This window comes from Bombina bombina, chromosome 1, assembly GCF_027579735.1.
Source record: "Bombina bombina isolate aBomBom1 chromosome 1, aBomBom1.pri, whole genome shotgun sequence".
NCBI classification, from domain to species: domain Eukaryota; kingdom Metazoa; phylum Chordata; class Amphibia; order Anura; family Bombinatoridae; genus Bombina; species Bombina bombina.
Genome location: NC_069499.1, coordinates 1,032,752,707 through 1,032,766,553, shown reverse-complemented (window position 1 = coordinate 1,032,766,553; position 13,847 = coordinate 1,032,752,707). Strand labels below are relative to the sequence as shown.

Below are 13,847 nucleotides of genomic sequence, written 5' to 3'. Positions count from 1 at the left end.
CAGCTCTTGGAAAATAGGTAACCCTATTTAGTCTGAAATATCTGTAATACACATTTTTGTATCCCTTACTGCATATATATAGGGACAACAACCCCATGTTGTACTACCCCTATAGAGCTGGTCAAGTTTCCTACACTATCGGACATGGCTGAACTTTCATACTTGTATCTATGTTATAGACTGATACCTATTCTTATGCTCCAAATGATCTTTTCTTAATTCACCACAAATTAGGATTTAGCAGATGCCTCCGTCAAATACCACTCTGGATCCTGCATATGTCCTTCCCTTATTGTTGGGGATTATGAGATTTTTTATTTTTTTTTAATATGTTCCGCTGTCTTAATATCTGCCTTAAATCCAAGTCCTTAACTAATGTGACCAATTATCCCTGCAGTTCATAATTTAGTTTTCCCTATACCACAGTACTCTACAACAGTATCAGGCTACAAAGGGGCCTATTTATCAAGCCGTCAACCGCAAATACGCTGTAATTCCACAGCGTAATTGTGGTGAGCTTGATTCGCCTTAGTTATCAAAGCCTACAGACCGGCAAATGTAGAAATCTGTGACGTAACATACGATCCGCCGGTCTCAGTCCGACACAGATTGATTCTTACATCACTACAGATGTTTCCGAATGCAAATTCGGCACTATCTGACTAATTATGCAAGTTATCAAATATCTACCAGGTATGCTCGCCACTATTCCGGACCAGCGTACCCTGGAGGCAGCGGATGCCATAGGAATCAATGGGAGTCTGAAACCAGCGAAAGCTCATGTTCGCTGCTGCCCGATATCCCATTGATTCCTATGGGAGAATAAAAGTTACGTTTACACCTAACCCCCTAACATGTACCCCAAGTCTATACACCCCTAATCTGCTGCCCCTACACCACCGCCACCTACATTATACTTATTAACCCCTAATCTGCTGCCCGACACCGCTGCCACCTACATTATACTTATTAACCCCTAATCCGCCGCTTCTGGACCCCACTGCAACTAAATAAATGCATTAACCCCTAAACCCCTGGCCTCCCACATCACTAGAACTTACTAAACCTATTAACCCCTAAACCGCCAGCCCCCCACATCACCATAAACTAAATTAAACTATTAACCCCTAAACCTAACAAGCCGCTAACTTTATATTAAATATTAACTCATCCCTATCTTATAATAAATTTAAACTTACCTTTAGATTTAAATTAAACTATATTAAAGGGACATGAAACCCAACTTTTTTCTTTCATGATTTAGAAAGAGCATGCCATTTTAAACAACTTTCTAATTTACTTCTAATATCTAATTTGCTTTATTCTCTTGATATACTTTGCTGAAAAGCATATCTAGATAGGCTCAGTAGCTGCTGATTGGTTGATGTACATAGATGCCTCATGTGATTGGCTTATCCTTGTGCATTGCTATTTCTCCAACAAAGGATATCTAAAGAATGAAGCAAATTAGATAATAGAAGTAAATTGGAATGTTGTTTAAAATTATATTCTCTACTTGAATCATGAAAGAAAATATTTGGGTTTAGTGTCCCTTTAAACTAATAATTAATCTACCCTAACTATTATACTAAAATTACATTAAACTATTAATTAACCTACCCTAACTATTATGCTAAAATTACATTACACTATATTAAATTAATAATTAATCTACACTAACTTTTATACTAAAATTACATTCAACTACAAATTAAATTAACTATATATACCTAACCCTACTCAAATAATTAAAATCTACACTAAAAAATAACTAAGTTACACAAAATAACAAACACTAAGTTACAAAAAATAACAAACACTAAGTTACACAAAAAAACACTAAGTAACAAAAAATAAAAAATAAATTATCAAAGATTTAAACTAATTACACCTAATTTAAGGGCCCTATGAAAATAAAAAAGCCCCCCCCAAAATAAAAAAAACCCTAACCTACAATAAACTACAAATAGCCCTTAAAAGGGCCTTTTGCGGGGCATTGCCCTAAAGAAATCAGCTCTTTTACCTGTAAATAAGAAATACAAACAACCCCCCAACAGTAAAACCCACCACCCACACAACCAACCCACCAAATAAAAAAAAAGAACTAAAAAAAGCCCTGAAAAGGGCATTTGGATGGGCATTGCCCTTAAAAGGGCATTTAGCTCTATTGCAGCCCAAACCCTAATCTAAAACTTAAACCCACCCAATAAACCCTTAAAAAATCCTAACACTAACCCCAGAAGATTCACTTACAGTTTTGAAGATCCGACATCCATCCTCCAAGAAGCCAGCAGAAGTCTTCATCCAAGCGGCCGAAGTCTTCCTCCAAGCCCGCAGAAGTCTTCACCCAGACGGCATCTTCTATCTTCATCCGGCACGGAGTGGCTCCATCTTCAAGACATCCGATGCGGAGCATCCTCTTCAATCGACGTCTTCTTCAGAATAAAGCTTCCTTTAAATGATGTCATCCAAGATGGCGTCCCTTAGATTCCGATTGGCTGATAGCATTCTATCAGCCAATCGGAATTAAGGTTGAAAAAATCCTATTGGCTGTTGCAATCAGCCAATAGGATTGAGCTTTCATCCTATTGGCTGATCCAATCAGCCAATAGGATTGAGCTCAATCCTATTGGCTGTTGCAATCAGCCAATAGGATTGAGCTTTCATCCTATTGGCTGATCCAATCAGCCAATAGGATTGAGCTCACATCCGCGCCGGATGGATGAAGATAGAAGATGCCGTCTGGGTGAAGACTTCTGCGGGTTTGGAGGAAGACTTCGGCCGTTTGGATGAAGACTTCTGCCGGCTTCTTGGAGGATGGATGTCGGATCTTCAAACCTGTAAGTGGATCTTCTGGGGTTAGTGTTAGGATTTTTTAAGGGTTTATTGGGTAGGTTTTAGTTTTAGATTAGGGTTTGGGCTGCATTAGAGCTAAATGCCATTTTAAGGGCAATGCCCATCCAAATGCCCTTTTCAGTGCAATGGGGAGCTTATGTTTTTTTAGTTAGGTTTTTATTTGGGGGGTTGGTTGTGTGGATGGTGGGTTTTACTGTTGGGGGGGTTGTTTGTATTTTTTATTTACAGGTAAAAGAGCTGATTTATTTGGGGCAATGCCCCACAAAAGGCCCTTTTAAGGGCTATTTGTAGTTTATTGTAGGTTAGGGTTTTTTTTATTTTGGGGGGCTTTTTTATTTTCATAGGGCCCTTAGATTAGGTGTAATTAGTTTAAATCTTTGATAATTTCTTTTTCATTTTTTGTAACTTAGTTGTTATTTTTTGTAACTTAGTAATTTTTAATTGTAGAATTAAATTATTTGAGTAGGGTTAGATTTTTAAATATATAATATAGTTAATTTAATTTGTAGTTTCATGTAATTTTAGTATAACAGGGTAGATTAATTATTAATTTAATATAGTTTAATGTAATTTTAGTATAAAAGTTAGGGTAGATTAATTTTTTATTTTATATAGTTTAATGTAATTTTTGTATAATAGTTAGGGTGTGAATGAAGGTTCCTTTAAACAACGTCATCCAAGATGGTGTCCCTTAGATTCCGATTGGCTGATAGAATTCTATAAATGTTTTGTAGATGATCCATTTATATAGCCCATACAAGTTTTGTTGTTTGTTTTTTTTAAAATGTATAGTTTTGCTTATTTTTAAATAACATTCAGCCAGATTATGAGTTTTGCGTTATGAGCGGCTCGGTAATAATTTGCAAGTTATTTCCACCACTCACCTTTAATAGCGCTGCTATTACAGGTTTGCAAAAATCCGGCGTTAGCAGGCAATATGGCAGCGTTGAGCTCCATACCACACACAAATACAATCAGCCAATAGGATTGAGCTTGCATTCTATTGGCTGTTCCAATCAGCCAATAGGATTGAAGCTCAATCCTATTGGCTGATTGCATCAGACAATAGGATTTTTTTACCTTTAATTCCGATTGGCTGATAGAATTCTATCAGCCTATCAGAATTCAAGGGACGCCATCTTGGATGACGTCATTTAAAGGAAACTTCATTCTTCAAGAGGAATCGAAAGAAGAGGATGCTCCGCGCCGGATGTCTTGAAGATGGAGCCGCTCCGCGTCGGAAGGATGAAGATAGAAGATGCTGTGTGGATGAAGACTTCTGCCTGCCTAGAGGACAACTTCTCCCGGCTTGATGAGGATAGATGTCCGGTCTTCAAAAACTGTAAGTGGATCTTCGGGGGTTAGTGTTAAGTTTTTTAAGGGTTTATTGGGTGGGTTTATTTTTAGATTAGGAGTTTGGGCAAAGAAAAAGAGCTAAATGCCCTTTTAAGGGCAATGCCTATCCAAATGCCCTTTTCAGGGCAATGGGGAGCTTAGGTTTTTTTAGATAGGATTTTATTTGGGGGGTTTGGTTGTGTGGGTGGTGGGCTTTACTGTTGGGGGGTAGTTTGCATTTTTTTTTTACAGGTAAAAGAGCTAATTTCTTTGTGGCAATGCACCGCAAAAGGCCCATTTAACCCCTTAATGACAACTGACGTACCAGGTACGTCATGCATTAACAACCAGTTAATGACAATAGACGTACCTGGTACGTCAGTTGTCTAAGAGAGTGCTGGAAGCGATCGCAATCGCTTCCAGCAGCTCTCAGGGTATTGCAGTGATGCCTCCATATGGAGGCATCCTGCAATACCTTTTTAGAAGACTCCGATGCAGAGAGAGCCACTCTGTGGCCCTCTCTGCACCGGTAGCGATGGTGCCGGTTCATTGGTGAGTGGGAGCATAACAGGGAGGCGGGTGGGCGGCCCATCGCTACCCGGCATCCGGTTCCTGTAAGTGCAATGTGCACGCCGGGTGCCGGGAGCGTGCGGGGGCACGCGCGGGGGGGCGCAGGGGCGCGCATGCGCCCGTGCGCGCGCGCGATTAGCTGGCCACTGACACCAATGAGGAGGGAAGAGGGGGGAAAAAACATTTTAAAAAAAATATATATAAGGATCTGGGAGGGGGAGGGGGTTGGGGTATTGTGGGGGGCTGCTACACTACAGAAAACATTAATAATTGCAAAAAGATAAAAAAACACTTTTGTTTTTGGGGCAAATTGGGTACTGGCAGACAGCTGCCAGTACCCAAGATGGCGGCAATTAGGTAGGGGAGAGGGTTAGAGAGCTGGGGGGGGATCATGGAGGTTGGGGCTAAGGCAGGGGTCCATCACAGCTAAAACATTTTATTTATTTTTTATTAAAAAAAAGAAAAACTCCTTTTATTTAGTACTGGCAGACTTTCTGCCAGTACTTAAGATGGCGGGGACAATTGTGGGGTGGGGGAGGGAAGAGAACTGTTTCGGAGGGATCAGGGGATGGGATGTGTCAGGTGGGAGGCTGATCTCTACCCTAAAGCTAAAATTAACCCTGCAAGCTCCCTACAACCTACCTAATTAACCCCTTCACTGCTGGGCATAATTTACGTGTGGTGCGCAGCAGCATTTAGCGGCCTTCTAATTACCAAAAAGCAATGCCAAAGCCATATATGTCTGCTATTTCTGAACAAAGGGGATCCCAAAGAAGCTTTTACAACAATTTGTGCCATAATAGCACAAGCTGTTTGTAAATACTTTCAGTGAGAAACCTAAAATTGTGAAAAATGATTTTTTTTTTAATTGTTTGCTCGCATTTGGCGGTGAAATAGTGGCATAAAATATATCAAAATGGGCCTAGATCAATACTTGGGGTTGTCTACTACACTACCCTAAAGCTAAAATTAACCATGCAAGCTCCCTACAACCTACGTAATTAACCCCTTAACTGCTGGGCATAATTTACGTGTGGTGCGCAGCAGCATTTAGCGGCCTTCTACTTACCAAAAAGCAACCCCAAAGCCATATAAGTCTGCTATTTCTGAACAAAGGGGATCCCAAAGAAGCATTTACAACCATTTGTGCCTTAATTGCAGAAGCTGTTTGTAAATAATTTCAGTGGGAAACCTAAAGTTTGTGACAAAATTTGTGAAAAAGTGAACTTTTTTTTTTATTTGATGACATTTGGCGGTGAAATGGTGGCATGAAATATACCAAAATGGGCCTAGATCAATACTTTGGGTTGTCTTCTAAAAAAAATATATATACATGTCAAGGGATATTCAGGTATTCCTGACAGATATCAGGGTTCCAATGTAACTAGCGCTAATTTTGAAAAAAAGTTGTTTGGAAATAGCAAAGTGCTACTTGTATTTATGGCCCTATAACTTGCAAAAAAAGTAAAGAACATGTAAACATTGGGTATTTCTAAACTCAGGACAAAATTTAGAAACTATTTAGCATAGGTGTTTTTTGGTGATTGTAGATGTGTAACAGATTTTGGGGGTCAAAGTTAGAAAAAGTGTGTTTTTTTCAATTTTTTCCTCATATTTTATATTTTTTTTATAGGAAATTATAAGATATGATGAAAATAATGGTATCCTTAGAAAGTCCATTTAATGGCGAGAAAAACGGTATATAATATGTGTGGGTACAGTAAATGAGTAAGAGGGAAATTACAGCTAAACACAAACACTGCAGAAATGTAAAAATAGCCATTGTCATTAAGGGTAAGAAAATTGAAAAATGGTCCGGTCATTAAGGGGTTAAAGGCTATTGGCAGTTTTGTTTAGGCTAGGGTTTTTTTTTAATTTTGGGGGGGCTTTTTTATTTTGATAGGGCTTTTAGATTAGGTTTAATTAGTTTAAATATTTGATAATTTCTTTTTTATTAGGTGTAATTTAGTGGGGGGTTTTGTAATTTAGTTAACTGTTTTTAATTAATATCATTTATTTAATTCTAGTGTAATGTTAGGTGTTAGTGTAAGACAGGTTAGGTTTTATTTTACAGTTAAATTTGTATTTATTTTAACTAGGTAGTTAGTAAATAGTTAATAACTATTTACTTACTAGTCTACCTAGTTAAAATAAATACAAACTTAGCTGTGAAATAAAAATAAAACCCAAGATAGCTACAATGTAACTATTAGTTATATAGCTAGCTTAGGGTTTATTTTACAGGTAAGTATTTAGGTTAGACTTAGGGTGAGGTTTAGGGGTCAATAACTTTAGTATAGTGGCGGCGGTGACATGGGGGGCGGCGGATTAGGGGTTAATAATATTTAAATAGTGTTTACGATGTGGGAGTTCAGCGGTTTAGGGGTTAATATGTTTATTATAGTGGCGGCGTTGTCCGGAGTGGCAGATTAGGGGTTAATAATTTTATTTTAGTGTTTTCGATGTGGGAGGGCCTCGGTTTAGGGGTTATTAGGTAGTTTATGGGTGTTAGTGTACTTTGTAACATTTTAGTTATGAGTTTTATGCTAAAGCTTTGTAGAGCAAAACCCATAACTACTGACTTTAGATAGCGGTACGAATCTTGTCAGTATAGAGTGTACCGCTTACATTTTGGCATCCCAGGCAAAACTCGTAATACCGGCGCTATGGGAGTCCCATTGAAAAAGGACTTTTTGAAAGGTGCGGTAGTTACGTTGCATTACGGCCAAAAAAGTGTGTGGTACAGTTATACCTACAAGACTCGTAATAGCAGCGGTAGTGAAAAAGCAGCGTTATGAGGCTTTTTCACTCATAACGCAAAACTCGTAAACTAGCCGATTGCTCTGATTTTCAGACTCCTAACCAAGTCCCAAAGTTTTAGGAGAACCCTGAGGTATACCTACTCCAGCATGCTCTTGTTTGTGTAGAGTCTTTTCATATGCAGAGGAAGGGGAAGGGGGAGTGTGTGTTATTGTATAAAGCTGCTGTTTATAAGATAGTCTCTCATACTCCAGTTGCAGTTTTAACAAATTTATTAAAAGAACATCTTTTAACAGAATGCATAAACTTCAGCTCTTGTTACAGTTAATGTCTGTGTAACTTCCTTACTCATCAACTAACTATTTCCTACTGAACTGCAGTATAACATATATTAAGCTTCCCCCTGGAACCAAACACTATCTTTTTTGGTTCCATACATATTGATACATCTTTTCCCTTTTTGGAGAAATGGAAAAAGCTATCTCTTTTAATTATTGTAGGAATATGGATCCTGAGATGCAGTCTTTCAGTGTGCTAAATATTAGTCCACATAGTCATTTAGATATTCTGGTTTTCGGATACATCTCCCACTTCTAGTCTGGGTGTTTCTGGACCCCTGTGGTTGTTCTGACAGGACTCTGTTATCATCCTGCAGTCTGTCCGTGTCTGATATTTCACTGTTTGTTTCTTCTTGTCCTTCTTCTTCTGAGTAATTTCTCATTAATGTCTGGTTTGTATTCTCAATGTGAGATTCCTCTTGGGTGCTAGTTTGGGTCCTTGCTGGAGGCCTGTAGCATCCAGTGCCTCTCAGATGCCTCCTATTTCTCCTCAGGACCTGTCCTGACTCTGTCACCACTTCATATGACCTAATTCCTACAGGAGCTCTTAGGCAAGCCTTCCACCACTCTTTTCCCTGGTTTGTTTGCGGTTGTACACACACCTGTTCACCAACATTTAGAGGCCGCAGGTCTTTGGCTCCCTTGTTATATTGAGCAGCTGTGCTTCCTGCACAGGATTTGGTGCCTATCATTCATCACTTGATCCTGTATTAACAGACTCCCTCTCATTGGAAGTAACGATTTGGTCCTTCGACCCATCAGTCTTTGAGCAGGACTGCACTCCATGCCTTGTGTTGGTGTGTTGCGATGATCGAAAAATGCTAGATAAGGATCATTTCGAGAAGTCACAGCTTTTTGCAGTAGTCTTTTGGCTGTCCTTACTGCCGACTCTGCTTTCCCATTGCTTTGAGGGTGTCCTGGTGACGAGGTATCATGGTCAAAGTCCCAACCCATACTGAAGTCTTTAAACTCCATTCAAATAAGCTGTGGTTCATTATCAGAACACAGAGTGTCTGGAATTCCATATCTGGCAAAATGGGCCTTTAATTTTCTTATTACTGTAGTAGATCTTGTATCCTGAAGATGGTCTATCTCCCAGAAATTAGAGTCATAGTCAACTGTTATTAAATACTCCTTTCCTTGGAATGTAAACAAATCAATGCCAAGCTTTTCCCACAGTCTCGGGATCTCATGAGGAACGAATGTCTCTTTCTGCTATTTAGTATCAAATTAACGGCATATGTCACATTGGTCGATATATTCTTTTAGCTGTGCATTCATTCCTGGCCAGTAAATACTCTCCCTACAGTATGTGGTAGAATGGCGAAGCCTCTAGGGGAACCTGTTCCTTAGCATGAGACCATCCACTCATCACAATTCGCTTAACTGCTTGTAAAGTCTTGTCTTTTTCTGTGCTCTGTTGTATAGTAGCAACAAGTCTCCTGTTTGAGATGGGTAGATATTGGAACATGTTTATAGTTTCAATCTGGTGCTCCACAGAACCCTCCATGGAACCTTCTTCTAAATAAACCCTACTTAATGTGTCTGCCACCACCAGAGACTTCCCCGGGCAATATCTGATACATGCATCATACATCTGAAGCCGTAACATCATACGCTGAAGACGTCTGGGTGCTTTAAGTAAGGGTTTCTTCATGATGCTATCAAGAGGCTTATGGTCTGATTGTACAGCTACTGTCTGCCCAAATGTGAATTGGTGAATTTTTTCCATTTCAAATAGGACTGCTAATAGCTCCTTCTCTATTTGTGCATAACCTTGCTCTGTCTCCATCATTGCTCTGCTTGCAAAATCGATTGGTTGTTTACCTTGCATCAGTGCTGCTCCCAGACCTATCTCTGATGCATCACATTGAAGTTCTAATGGTTCGTCTGGGTTATAATGATAAAGCACTGGTGCACTGCTGATTTTTTATTTGATCTGCTGAAATGCCTCTTCCTGCACCTCTGTCCATTCCCACACTGTACCTTTCTGGGTTAGTTGGCGCAGTGGTTCACCTGCATCTGAGAGGTTTTCACAAAACCTAGAAAGATAGTTCAGCATCACCAAAAATCTCTGTACTCCTTTAACATCGGAGGGTCTGGGCATTTCAGTAATGGCTTTTACTTTGTTTGGATCTACTTGAAGTCCCTGGGCTGATAATAAGTGAACAATATATGGCACTTCTGTTTTCCTTAGCTGAAATTTTTCTGGATTTAGTTTGATGTGTCTTTCTCTACAACGATTGAGCAATTTCCTCAACTTTTGATCGTGGTCTTGAAGCTTCCACATCTGTATCGCCTTCTCCTACAATCAGAATATCATCTGCAATAATCCTGATACCTGGTAGCCCTTTCAGTGCATGATTTAGTTTTTGTTGAAACACTTCTGGGGCTGGGCTAATACCCATAGGCGTTCGAACCCAGCGGTATCGGCCAAAAGGAGTAGAGAAAGTGGTCAAATAGCTGGATTCTTCCTCTAATTCAATATGCCAAAATCCACTCTTGACATCCCATACTGAAAAAATCCTTGCTCTTGCTAGGTCAGGGAGTATATCATCAATTGTTGGCAAAATATAATGGCTCCTTTTCAAAGCCCTATTCAGAGTCAATGCAAATTCTTAACTTCCCTGATGGTTTTTTCACACCACCATACTACTAATCCAGTCTGTACTTCTCTCTACAGGGGTTATAATGCCCTGTTTTTCTAAACTGGTAAGCTCCTCTCTAAGGGGTTTGAGTACGACACAGGCACCTTTCTTTTTGGAAGTCTAACAGGCTGTACAAGAGCATCCACTTCCAATTTTAGTTTTCCTTCTAGACAGCCTACTCCTTGAAAAATATCTGCATACTCTTTATTGATGGCTGACCTGCCCCACACAGTGGCATCTGGGTGGTTGCCATCTTGTTCAACGCTTAGGATATTTTGGTGTTGCACTGAGATCAGATCCTTAGCTTGTATAGCTCTACTTCCTAGTATAGGATTATTCAAACTCAGCCTGATATAACTTTTGGTTGCGCGGGTTTCTTATTTTGAGCTTACATATCCCTATTGGTTTCAGTGTAGAATTTTAGATTTGTCTTTCACCAACCTTGCTGGTATACCATTACAGTCTTCTCCACAATCCATTTGGAATCTAACGGCTTGTTGGTCAATTAGCATGGTAGCAAACAAAGCTGATGGAAATTTGCTTACTGTTTCCTTAAGTGTACAAATCTTAAAAGCTGGTTCCAAGGTCAGACTTAGAATGTCTTCATATTCCTCTAAATCTTCAGTCTCTCTATAGACAGCTTGTACTGTTGGCTTTCTTTGTTGTGTATTGGCACGTCACTGGCTAATGAAATGATTTGCTTTACCACAGCCCTTACATTGCTTTCCAAATGCTGGGCATTTTCCTTTCAGTTTCTAGTGACGCTTTCCACAATACATACACTGTACTGTCTTGTCTGGAGTCATTATCATTCTGTTATGACCCTTCCTATGGGTGTAACTTGTGTCCATCCCATGGACTGACACTGAACTGGTGCTAGAACTCTCAATGATCTTCACCCGTTCTTTAGACAGCTGAGCAGCTCTACCTATTTGAATACATTTTTCCAGTGTTAAATCCAATTCTCTCAGTGGGTATTCCCTAAGTTTAGAGTCTCTTGTGCCACTTACAATCCTGTCCCTGATTAATGAGTCTCTGATATTACCAAATTTGCAAGTGGCTGCCAATGTACGCAGATCTGTGACATATACAGCTATTCCTTCATCTTCCCTCTGGCTTCTTGAAAAAAAATTATATCTTTCCACAGTTTCATTTTGCTTTGGCTCACAATAATCATCAAATGCATTAATTAGCAGAGCTAGTGTGGGAGCTGCTGCTTCTGGGAGAAGGGTGTCTTTTACCTTTCTGCCTTTTTCTCCAATTAAGTACAGAAACAACTTTACCTTCATCTCCTCTGGTTTGTCAGACATAATTAGGTCTGTGTATAAAAGAATGTCTTCTTTCCATCTCTTCCATGCCTGAGACAGATTCCTTGCCTGAAAATCCAGCAGACCTGGTGGTTTTAAACCTTCCATATCCTCTTTTGGTGTATTTCTCAAATAACATCCTCTGCCACCATGTATAAAGCTGCTGTTTATAAGATAGTCTCTCAGACTCCAGTTGCAGTTTTAACAAATTTATTAAATGAACATCTTATAACAGAATGCATAAACTTCAGCTCTTGTTACAGTTAATGTCTGTGTAACTGTCTTACTCATCAACTAACTATTTCCTGCTGAACTGCAGTGCAACATATATTAAACTTCCGCCTGGAACTAAACACTATCTTTTTTGGTTCCATGCATATTGATACAGTTATTTCCCACTTAAAGGGTGTTCTAGCTACCTTTTTAACAGAGCTAAACTGGGAGCTTCTAAGTACGTTTTTAAACGGTTTTATACTTCATTTTTATATCAGTATCTGTGCATATTATTCTTTATAGTAGTGTCTACTACATGCAGTTATATAAAAATTGGTGTATACTGTCCCTTTAAATCCCTTATCTTAAAAATAAAAAACCTCCAAAAAATAAAAAAAAAGCCTAAGTCTAACCCCCAAATAGGTACTCACTGTTCCTGAAGTTCGGCGGAGAAGGTCTTTTTTCCAGGCGGGGAAGTTTTCTTGGAGGCAGCGATATCTTCTTCTAGCGCAGCGATCGCTTCTATCTTCATCCAGGACCAAGCCGTAACGGAGCAGAGGTGACACGGAACAGAAGACCGGCGACCGCAGAGCCATCGAGCGTGGAGATCCTCTTCGTACGATCGTTGCCGCACACTGAAGATGTAATGCAAGGTACCTGTTTAAAAAATGGGGTACCTTGCATTCCTGTTGGCTGAATTGTTTAACTCAGCTAATAGGATGAGAGCTACTGAAATCTTGTTGGCTGATTTGAACAGCCAATAGGATTTCTGTAGCTTTAATCCTATTGGCTGATTTAAAAAAATTAGCCAATAGGAATGCAAGTTACCCCAAATAGAATGTGGTACCTTCCATTAAATTTACGTGTACGACGGAGATCGGATGAAGAGGAGCCTCCATGCCACTGAGGACCACCGCTGCTGAGGACCGCTGGTCTGGATCCATGCATCGGGGAAGACTGCTCTGCACCTTCTCAGGATGCATGGATCCAGACCAGCGGTCCTCAGCAGGAACGGTGAGTAGCTATTTGGGGTTTAGTCTAAGGCTTTTTTTTACTTTTTGGGGTGGCTTTTTTTTAATTAGGGTTTTTTGGGCTGTAAAAGAGCCAATTGCCCTTTTAAGGGCAGTAAAAGAGCTAAATGCCCTTTTAAGGGCAATGCCCATACAAATGCCCCTTTAGGGGCAATGGGTAGCTTAGGTTTTCTTAGACTTAGTTTTTTTTTATTTTGGGGGGGTTGGTTGGGTGGGGGGGGTTTACTGTTAGGGGGTAATTGGTAAAAATTAGGTAAAAGAGCTGTGTAACTTTGGGCTATGCCATACAAAAGGACCTTTTAAGGGCTATTCGTAGTTTAGTATTAGATTAGGGGTGTTTTTATTTTTGGGGGGATTTTCTATTTTTATAGTGGTATTAGTTTAGGTTTAAATTTTTTATTTTTTTCTGTAATTTTAAATTTTTTATTTTTTGTATTATTACCTTTGGGTTTATATATTTTTTTTAAATAGACTGCCCTCTGGGCAGGCTTATCGCCTAGTAACAAATAAAGTCATTGTAGAGGCTTCTCAGGTCAATATAATGATAAATAACAGAAAACAAATGCCTAGAATATGAGTTTTGCGTTAGGAGGGGTGCGGTGCTAATGAGCAGTTTATGGTCACCGCTCACTTGCAGAGAGCGCTGGTATTACGTTTTTTTTTTTAAAACCCGGCGTTAGCCGCAAAAAAGTGAGCGAAGAGCAAAATTTTGCTCCAAATCTCACCTCAATACCAGCGCTGCTTACGTTAGTGGTGAGCTGGCTGAAAGTGCTCGTGCACGATTTCCCC

At 39.6% G+C, this 13,847-nt stretch overlaps 1 protein-coding gene across 1 annotated transcript in view; it reads left to right on the top strand.

Annotated features, from left to right (window-relative positions):
* The window catches only part of LOC128640915 (WAP four-disulfide core domain protein 2), a 68,280-nt gene that overhangs the window by 36,232 nt on the left and 18,201 nt on the right, over positions 1 to 13,847 (top strand). The gene's annotated exons all lie outside the window — the stretch shown is intronic.